Source organism: Schistocerca piceifrons, chromosome 1 (assembly GCF_021461385.2).
Source record: "Schistocerca piceifrons isolate TAMUIC-IGC-003096 chromosome 1, iqSchPice1.1, whole genome shotgun sequence".
NCBI lineage: Eukaryota > Metazoa > Arthropoda > Insecta > Orthoptera > Acrididae > Schistocerca > Schistocerca piceifrons.
The window spans coordinates 223,775,502-223,786,213 of NC_060138.1; the positions used below are offsets into that span (position 1 = coordinate 223,775,502).

A 10,712-nucleotide genomic window follows, 5' to 3' on the forward strand; every position below is an offset into this window, starting at 1 on the left:
GCCAAGACTGTGGGATGGATACCAGACGAGGTGTCGGGCAGCTGGAACGGGGCTACCGTGTGCAGAACATCCTGGCGGAATAGCTGCTGTCCTTACCTAGCCGCACAACAGTTCCGGAGGAGACCAAGGAATGGCTCTGCTGGCTACAAGGAGCACTACCTAAGTGCTTTTGCAACTGACGGTGGTAGCCTTCACCTTCGTTTTGTACGAATATAACCTTTTTTTCATTTGTCTTCATTTGGAGATACCTGTAGCGGCTGTAGAGAGGATATAAGGCGGGAAAGATGTTGTTCAATTAGATATTTTTCTATCGCGTCAGAGGGAGCAAGTACAACAACTGTGCAGTGAATTTAACGATGTTCTCATGGATAGGGGCCGCGCGCGGGATTAGCCGAGCGGTCTGAGACGTTGCAGTCATGGACTGTGCGGCTGGTCCCGGCGGAGGTTCGAGTCCTACCTCGAGCATGGGTGTGTATGTTTGTCCCTAGGATAGTTTAGGTTAAGTAGTGTGTAAGCTTAGGGACTGATGACCTTAGCAGTTATGTCCCATAAGATTTCACACACATTTGAACATGGATAGGTTAGATAGGATTAGCTTTATTAAATATACGAGCATCACTCCAAAAGAAATGCACACTACTTTTTTTTAAATCCATCTTTTATTCTACATGTTTGAAAGTTTTACAGTGCGTAGATACATCCTTTAGGAACAATATTTTCATTTCTCCACATGATTTCCATCCCTCTTAACTGCCTTACGTCATCTTGGAACCAGCGCCTGTATACCCACACGGTAAAATCTGGACCAATCTGTTGGAGCCACTGTTTGGCAGCGTGCACAAGGGAGTCATCATCTTCAAACCTTGTTCCACGAAGAGCGTCTTTCAGTTTCCCAAAGATATCATAGTGGTTCCACTTCGTATGATGTCCATAAGCAAGAGTCCTTCAGAATCGAAAAACACCGTAGCCATAACCTTTCCAGCAGAAGGTGTGGTTTTGAATTGTTTTTCTTGGGTGAATTTGCATGATGCCTCCATTGATTGCCTCTTCGTCTCTGGTGAAAAATGATGGAGCCATGTTTCATCTTCTGTCACAATTCTTCCAAGAAATTCATCTCCACCATTCTCGTACTGTTCCAAAACTTAGCTGCATACCGTTTTTCTTGTTTCTTTGTGAGCCACTGTCAACATACTGGGAACCCACCGGGCACAAATCTTTTTTAACGCCAACACTTTCAGTATTCTGCAAACACTTCCTTCCCCTATCTCAACGTAGCGTGACAATTCGTTCACTGTGATGCGTCTGTCAGCAGTCACCAATTCGTTAACTCTCTCCACATTGTCTGGAGTGTGTGCAGTACGAGGCCTGCCGCTGCGAGGACAATCCTCAATATTGCCGTGGCCGCTTTCATCACGTAACCTGCTTGCCGACCGACTAACTGTACTGCGATCGACAGCAGCGTCTCCATACACCTTCTTCAACCTCCTTTGGATGTTTCCCACTGTCTCGTTTTCACAGCACAGGAATTCTATGACAGCACGTTGCTTCTGACGAACGTCAAATGCAGCAGCCATCTTGAAGACATGTTGTGTCGGAGCCACTCGCGGGAACAGATTGAACTAAGTTTGAAAACAAGCAGGAAGGGTGTATCTACACACTGTAAGACTTTCACACATGCAGAATGAAAACTGTATTTTTACAAAAATAGTGTGCATTTCTTTTGGAGTGACTCGTAGCACTGAGTTGGTGAATACAGTGCCAGAGGCCCCCAATCATTTGTCGCCTCCTACCTGTGAAAGAACTGAATTGTTTAATATAGGATATGTTCAAACAAGATTTTATTCATCCTTTCAAATCCCCTCAATCGACTCCAATATTCCTCACGCCTAAAGGGCCGTAGACGATTTCAGAGACCTTCATTGACTGGAGCAGGATTGTTTTCAGTGATGAGCCCCGATTCCCATTGAAGACGTGTCTGGTGCCGCCCCAGACAGAGGTGAGGTACTGACTTACTCGCCATACGGCCCGAAAACCAAGAATGATGATTTGGGGTGCCATTTCATTTCGTAGCAGTACCACTTTGGTTGCAACCGCGGCACCCTTACAACACAGCGCTATTTCGACGATATTCTACTCCCCCTTCATGGCAAGCCACCCTGGTCTTACATTTCAGCAAGATAATGCCCGCCCACACACAGCGAGAGCTTCTATTGCTTGCCAAACCCTACCTTCGCCAGCAAGGTCACCGGATTTCTCCCCAGTTGAGAAAGTTTGGAGTATTATGGGTAGGGCCCCTCCAAGCAGCTTCGGATTTTGACGAAATATTTTTGTGGCTGCTTTGCCCTTTCTGTGCAAAAGTAAGGCTAAATTGTGCAGAGTAAAGAAGACTAGTTTCTCCCTAGTCCTATATGGTACTATTATTTTCAGATTGTGCCTGATTCTTCACAATAAAATGCAGAAGGTTGTAACGTATTCTGAGGTTGTCGCTAATAGGCTAGGCCTAATTTTTAAACAGATGCTTATATGAATTTCGAGGGAAAGTAAGCTAATTTTCTAATGATTTCAACACCAAAATCAGAAATTACGGGTATAGAAAATGCTGCTGGACTCAGCCGGCCGTTATGGCCGAGCAATTCTTGGCGCTACAGTCTGGGACTGCGCGGCCGCTACGGTCGCAGGTTCGAATCCTGCCTCGGGCATAGATGTGTGTGATGTCCTTAGATTAGTTAGTTTTAAGAAGTTCTAAGTTCTAGGGGACTTATGACCACAGCAGGTGAGTCCCATAGTGCTCAGAGCCATTTGAACCATTTTTTTGTTGCTGGACTCAAGTATTTGAGATGGTCTATAATACCTATTTGATTACCAGTTAATGTTGTGATCAGTATACAGATCCAGGAATTTGAATAATCAGTTTTACATGTTTCCTTTCCCTCAAGCTGTTTTTATCGATTATGATGTATCTTCCATTGTACAGAATTGAATGAATGTTTTTTTTTCCCTAAGTGACAGATCATTTTACCGAGAACTAATCGTTAATTGATTTGAATATTTCATATACTGTTCGTTATTTTGTCGCAATTCTGTTGGACTTGATAATAGGCTTGCGTCATCAGCAAATGGCGCTAATTCTGATTTTTTTGGGAGGTTGTTTACGTATAATAAGAGCAGGAGTGGCCCCAGAATCGAATCCGCTGGAACACCAGTAAACATTTCGTTTCGGGAACATCGAATTTTGGAAACCACCCAAAGGTATTACCAAGAGCACCAAAAACAGTACACCCAGTTTTGTTCATTTATTTCGTTGTCAATTTACTAGTTGCCTTCAACAGCCCTAAGTGAGATATATCAAATAGTTCTATAATTTCTTTCCTGCATGTCGGTGTTTATTTGCACCAGAGACAAATGGTACTACGTCTTCAGGCAAACGAAGGTTCTTCCAGGACGTTCTAAAAAGACGTATTTCTTCTTCTTCATTGCAGTTTAAGGATGTGACATTTTGTGTTAAGCTGCTGAGCATAGTTACGATGGTAGGGAGTTTTATTTGCTGAGCCCTCCTCCAATTTTCAATCTCTCGCTATGTAATGGACGTTGCAGTGTTATTCCTTACATTAAAATGCGTTTAAGCACTGAGCTATTTTTCAGGGGCTGTAAGTGTAGATTTTGTTGAAACCGAGTAAAAGTATTCTCGAATTTTGTGAGCAACTTACTAAATGATAGCTCATAATCATTTCTCAATTATATTATTTTGGTCATGACCTAAAAATAGTTGTTTAGTTAGAATCTAGCACTTTTTTCTATGTTGATGAGTTAAATATAGTGAATACCTGTAACGGCCTGGTGAGGTCGTCATCATAGACGATCAACCGAAATTTGAATTGTATTCAGGAAAAAGGCAGATGAAAGAAAAACTGAACTGATATGCATGTCTGAATGAGTAGACATACTGACAGTTCATAGCTGTACGAAATACTTCGAAATTAATTCCTTGTTGTCTCATTCTTCTGTTGCGGGAATCCAAGTAAGCTACAAGCTGAATAAAGTAGACTTTGACAGAAGTACGTAGACAGTGTGACATGTGGAAGGATGGGTCGGTTGAGAAGCATGCACAAATACTTGAAGAGAGTAAGGTGATTGCATGCGATAAGCGGGAAATCTGGGTTCGTGTCGCGGTCCGTAACAAATTTTCGTATGTCATTATTGGGTAATATATCTACGAGGGCAGTTCAATAAGTAATGCAACACATTTTTTTTCTGAAACAGGGGTTGTTTTATTCAGCATTGAAATACACCAGGTTATTCCCCAATGTTTTAGGTACACAACACTATTTTTCAACGTAATCTCCATTCAATGCTACGGTCTTACGCCACCTTGAAATGAGGGCCTGTATGCCTGCACTGGTCGATGTCGGAGCCAACGTCGTACTGCATCAATAACTTCTTCATCATCCGCGTAGTGCCTCCCACGGATTGCGTCCTTCATTGGGCCAAACGTATGGAAATCCGACGGTGCGAGATCGGGGCTGTAGGGTGCATGAGGAAAAACAGTCCACTGAAGTTTTGTGAGCTCCTCTCGGGTGCGAAGACTTGTGTGAGGTCTTGCGTTGTCATGAAGAAGGAGAAGTTCGTTCAGATTTTTGTGCCTACGAAAACGCTGAAGTCGTTTCTTCAATTTCTGAAGAGTAGCACAATACACGTCAGAGTTGATCGTTTGACCATGGGGAAGGACATCGAACAGAATAACCCCTTCAGCGTCCCAGAAGACTGTAACCATGACTTTACCGGCTGAGGGTATGGCTTTAAACTTTTTCTTGGTAGGGGAGTGGGTGTGGCGCCACTCCATTGATTGCCGTTCTGTTTCAGGTTCGAAGTGATGAACCCATGTTTCATCGCCTGTAACAATCTTTGACAAGAAATTGTCACCCTCAGCCACATGACGAGCAAGCAATTCCGCACAGATGGTTCTCCTTGCTCTTTATGGTGTTCGGTTAGACAACGAGGGACCCAGCGGGAACAAACCTTTGAGTATCCCAACTGGTGAACAATTGTGACAGCACTACCAACAGAGATGTCAAGTTGAGCACTGAGTTGTTTGATGGTGATCCGTCGATCATCTCGAACGAGTGTGTTCGCACGCTCCGCCATTGCAGGAGTCACAGCTGTGCACGGCCGGCCCGCACGCGGGAGATCAGACAGTCTTGCTTGAGTAATTAAAACTTCCGGGCTAAGAGGCCGTGGTCCAATAGTAGAAATACTTCTCCCTGACGTTTCCGGAAGTTTTAATTACTGAAGACGCCGGCCGTGAAAGCCTACACGCTATGATTAGTCTTGCTTGACCTTGCGCCGATGATGACACACGCTTTGCCCAACGACTCACCGTGCTTTTGTCCACTGCCAGATCACCGTAGACATTCTGCAAGCGCCTATGAATATCTGAGATGCCCTGGTTTTCCGCCAAAAGAAACTCGATCACTGCCCGTTGTTTGCAACGCACATCAGTTACAGACGCCATTTTAACAGCTCTGTACAGCGCTGCCACCTGTCGGAAGTCAATGAAACTATACGAGACGAAGCGGGAATGTTTGAAAATATTCCACAAGAAATTTCCGGTTTTTTCAACCAAAATTGGCCGAGAAAAAAAAGTGTTGCATTACTTATTGAACTGCCCTCGTACATAAAACACAGCTGTCGTCAAGGACTTCGCACCCTGTCAATTAATTTCGAAGAATAAGAGTTCAAGGAAAATTTCTTAAAATAGCACCACTCGCCGAATGCCTGTATAGCAAGTGAAATTTCCTTCGTTATCATAACCAAAACATTTTATTTGTAAGGTTTTCACAATGTTCTGAAAGGATATACTTAAAGACCAAATAATGTTATTATCGATTAATATTACTTTATACATATATAGTCCAAGTGGGATACCATTTAGGGTGACCACACTGAACGTAAGCCTTTATTCTCTTTATTTCTGCGATACGATTTCGCCGAAAGAATTTCAGCGCCGAATGAATACGTAAGCAGCGTAAAAAAAGGAATCAGTTAAACTCTTAACGACTGAATCTAATTACTCTTAGACGAGTTTTAAAAACCGCAAGTCATAGTTAACTTTGAAGCAGTTTCCAGCGGGAATACTCAAGCGTGCCGGAGAAAATAGAAAGAAAATTAGTTTGAAACCTATCTGCGGCGTTTACCATTGCAAATGCAATCACATTACGTCCTCAGGGTGGCTTCGCGCCACGTTTCCTCCTCTCACATTCTCATCTGCGGTCTCCGGCTGCCTCCGCGGAAGTACGGGAGACCGTGAATGCACCTAACGCTGGAACAAACGCCTCGTATGTAATGCTCTATACTCGGAAGAAATAACCAGTGCGGGCTATCAGGCTTTGTCCGCACGGCACAGGTACTGCCGCCTGCGAACAATGCAAATGGTTCCGGCAGGTGTTCTGGAAGTAGCGTCCATAAGGAAAGCGCCATCGGATTTCCAAACTTAATGCGTTGCCAGCAAGTGGTGAAACCCTTCCGATGGTTATCAAATTATCATGTAACGGTTGCTGTAGCGTTATGCAGCCATAACAACTTGAGTCTCAAGCAACGCTTTTCGCGGCAATTCAGTGGTCAACACGTCATCTTTGTATCCCTACAAAGGGCGATTTTTTCCATCGTGTATAAACTCTAGAGACTGATGGATGAGATGATATGGAACAAAAAAGGTCTAATGAAATCATTTCCGAAAATACACTGCTGGCCATTAAAATTACTACACCAAGAAGAAATGCAGATGATAAACGGGTTTCATTGGACAAATTTATTATACTAGAACTGACATGTGATTACATTTTCACGAAATTTGGGTGCATAGATCCTGAGAAATCAGTACCCAGAACAACCACTCTGGCCATAAAAACGGCCTTGATACGCCTGGGCATTGAGTCAAACAGAGCTTGGATGGCGTGTACAGGTAAAGCTACCCATACAGCTTCAACACGATACCACAGTTCATCAAGAGTAGTGACTGGTTTATTGTGACGAGCCAGTTGCTCGGCCACCATTGACCAGACGTTTTTTCCAGAAAGGCCCGTACAGGACCTGCAACATGCGGTCGTGCATTATCCTCCTGAAATGTAGGGTTTCGCAGGTATCGAATGAAGGGTGCAGCCACAGGTCGTAACACGTCTGAAATGTAACGTCCACTATTCAAAGTGCCGTCAATGTGAACAAGTGGTGACCGAGACGTGTAACCAATGGCACCCCATACCATCACGCTGGGTGATACGCCAGTATGGCGATGACGAATACAAGCTTTACATGTGCGTTCACCGCGATGTCGCCAAACACGGATGCGACCATCATGATGCTGTAAACAGAACCTGGAATCATCCGAAAAAATTACGTTTTGCCATTCGTGCACCCAGGTTCGTCGTTGAGTACACCATCGCAGGCGCTCCTGTATGTGATGCAACGTCAAGGGTAACCGCAGCCATGGTGTACGAGTTGATAGTCCATTCTGCTGCAAACGTCGTCGAACTGTTCGTGCAGATGGTTGTTGTCTTACGAACGTCCCCATCTGTTGACTCGGGGACCGAGACGTGGATGCACGATCCCTTACAGCCATGCGGATAAGATGCCTGTCATCTCGACTGCTAGTGATACCAGGCCGTTGGGATCCAGCACGGCGTTCCATATTACCCTCCTGAACCCACCGATTCCATAGTCTGCTACCAGTCATTGGATCTCGACGAACGCGAGCAGCAATGTCGCGATACGATAAACCGCAATCGCGATAGGCTACATTCCAACTTTTATCAAAGTCGGAAACGTGATGGTATGCATTTCTCCTCCTTACACGAGGCATCACAACAACGTTTCACCAGGCAACGCCGGTCAACTGCTATTTGTGTACGAGAAATCGGTTGGAAACTTTCCTCGTGTCAGCACGTTGTAGATGTCGCCACCGGCGCCAACCTTGTGTGAATGCTCTGAAAATCTGATCATTTGCATATCACAGCATCTTCTTCCTGTCGGTTAAATTTCGCGTCTGTAGCACGTCATCTTCGTGGTATAGCAATTTTAAAGGCCAGTAGTATACTTGGTTTCCATGTTAGAGACCTTGTACTCAATGATACTTCGTTACAGAGACTGCGGTCTAATACGCGCTGTACCATGCAGCCACACTTACAGCATGCATGATTTCCTCCTAGAGGGTGGTACTGTTCCTCATACGTCATGCCCTACTCCCTCTCCTGCCACAGTAATTGCTAATGTTGTGTACGATTCACTTCTCTTGCTGACTTATCTTGTAGTGGATGTGATACAGTGTTGTACACAGCGGTTCCGTATTCGAATCGAGAGCTTGCCGACATAGTCTTTACTTACTGGAAGGCAAATGGCATCGGGTGGCGGGAAACAAGACTGTATCAGGAGACCTGTCCCCGCTGACAACAATGTTTGCAACAGTGTTTCGCCGTTTGTCTGAGACAGGGTCGTTTCAGCAGGCAACCGTGAAGGACGTGCCCGAAATGTTCGGACACCAGACTTACAGGAAAATGTGATTAACACTGTGGAAGCGGACCACTGTGTCAGACCAGGCAGTTGGTCCGCCACTACAAGGTAAGCCTCGGATAACTAGACAACATACAAGCAAATCGCATTAACGGTTTTTATTACAATAAAGTGGATTGAGAATAGCCAACGGCCTTGCCGCAGTGGTAACACCGGTTCCCGTCAGATCACCGAAGTTAAGCTCTGTTGGGCTGGGCTAGCACTTGGATGGGTGACCATCCTATCTGCCGAGCGCTATTGGCAAGCGGAGTGCACTCAGCCCTTGTGAGGCAAACTGAGGAGCTGAGCGTCTCCGGTCTCGGAAACTGACATAGGGCCGGGAGAGCGGTGTTCTGACCACATGCCCCTCCATATTCGCATACAGTGACGCTTGTGGTCTGAGGATGACACGGTGGCCGGTCGGTTGCTTTGGGCCTTCATGGCCTGTGCGGGAGGAGATTGACAATACTTAACTCTGGGTCGCAAGCAATTGGCGACATTCAAATAATCAATATCCTTCGCTATATACTATATCCCTGAAAGTTAATCATATAAATCACAAATCACGGCTCTTCTAGTGCTTCTTACAGTCCAGGTCTATTAGCGTCTCTCTTCTAGCCCGGGTCTACTAGTGCGGCCTAGGCTGGCATGAGCGGCGCTTCTATTCTCTTCGGACAGAGGCCGCTGCTGTCGTGGTGCAGTCCTAGTCAGCGTGCAATAGGTGACGTCGCCTCACAGCCTTCTCTGTAGTTACGTACTTGATCTTCGTGCCGGCCCTTGTCGTTATGCCAGAACATTCCTCGTCCCCAAAGCGACGGGCCGTCGTCGTATAGGGAGTGCGACAACGGCGGGGGAGGCAGTGGGCGCTTCGCTGTACCGGAAGTTGTGGTTGCAGAGGACGTCAAGCTTCCGCTCGTACCCCGCCATCCGGCCTTCGCTCTGGTGGAAACGTCCCGCGGAAAACGACCAGAAGGGTACGCGTCCACCTCCTGATGCCATGAACCAGATGAAGGCTGCGACTACTGCCGTGTGGGCGAGTCCAGTTCCATCGGTAGGACAAGAGGAGGCGGAGGAAGCGGAAGCTCCATGAGGTCATCTCGCGGTGTCGTGATTTCACCCTCTGGCGGCTGCTTTTTTTAGATTAGATTAGATTAGTTTTTCGTTCCATAGATCCGTGCTGAGGAGATCCTCAATTTTTTAAAGGTGAAATAACAATACTAATAGTATGAACATGTACAATACATCATTTGTTTCTACTAATAAATTCGTCAATGGAGTAGAAGGAGCTGGCCACTAGTAAGTCTTTCAGGCTCCTTTTAAACTGATCTTCATTTGTAACTAGATTTTTTATGTTTGCTGGCAAATTATTGAAGATGAGTGTTCCTGAGTAGTGGACCCCTTTTTGAACTAAAGTAAGTCCTTTTAAGTCCTTGTGCAGATCATTTTTATTCCTGGTATTGTATGTATGAACTGAGCTGTTTGTTGGAAAAAGGGATATATTATTTAGGACAAATTGCATTAAGGAGTAAATATACCGAGAGGCAGTTGTTAGTATATACCCAGTTCTTTGAACAGGTTTCTACAGGATGTCCGTGAATTTACTCCACAAATAATACGAATTACACGCTTTTGGACTCTGAAAACTTTTGTTTGACTTGAAGAGTTACCCCAAAATATTATACCATATGACATTATGGACTGAAAGTAGGCAGAGTATGCAAGCTTTTTCATTTTTATGTCGCCTATGTCTGCTAACACTCGAATTGCAAATACAGATTTGTTAAGGCGTTTCTGCAGTTCTGTGGTGTGTTCCTCCCAACTGAATTTATTATCAATTTGTAATCCCAGGAATTTAAGACTGTCAACCTCTTCTATCTGCTCTTCTTCATACTTTATGCACATGCAGGTTGGAAACCTCTTACAGGCTCTGAATTGCATATAGTGAGTCTTTTCGAAGTTTAATGTCAGTGAGTTGGCTTTAAACCATTTATTAATATCCACGATAATATCATTAGCAGATCTTCCTAGAACTACCCTCGACATACTATTAATTGCAATACTTCTGTCAACTGTAAACAAAACGAACTCTGCTTTTGGCAGTGTAACTGATGAGAGATCATTAATGTATACAAGAAAAAGCAATGGCCCTAAGATGGATCCTTGTGGGACACCAC

General features: G+C 44.8%; 1 pseudogene; it reads left to right on the plus strand.

The window, feature by feature from the left end:
* Nucleotides 1-8,684: 8,684 nt before the first annotated feature.
* LOC124727827 lies at nt 8,685-8,802 on the plus strand (annotated as a pseudogene).
* Nucleotides 8,803-10,712: the final 1,910 nt, after the last annotated feature.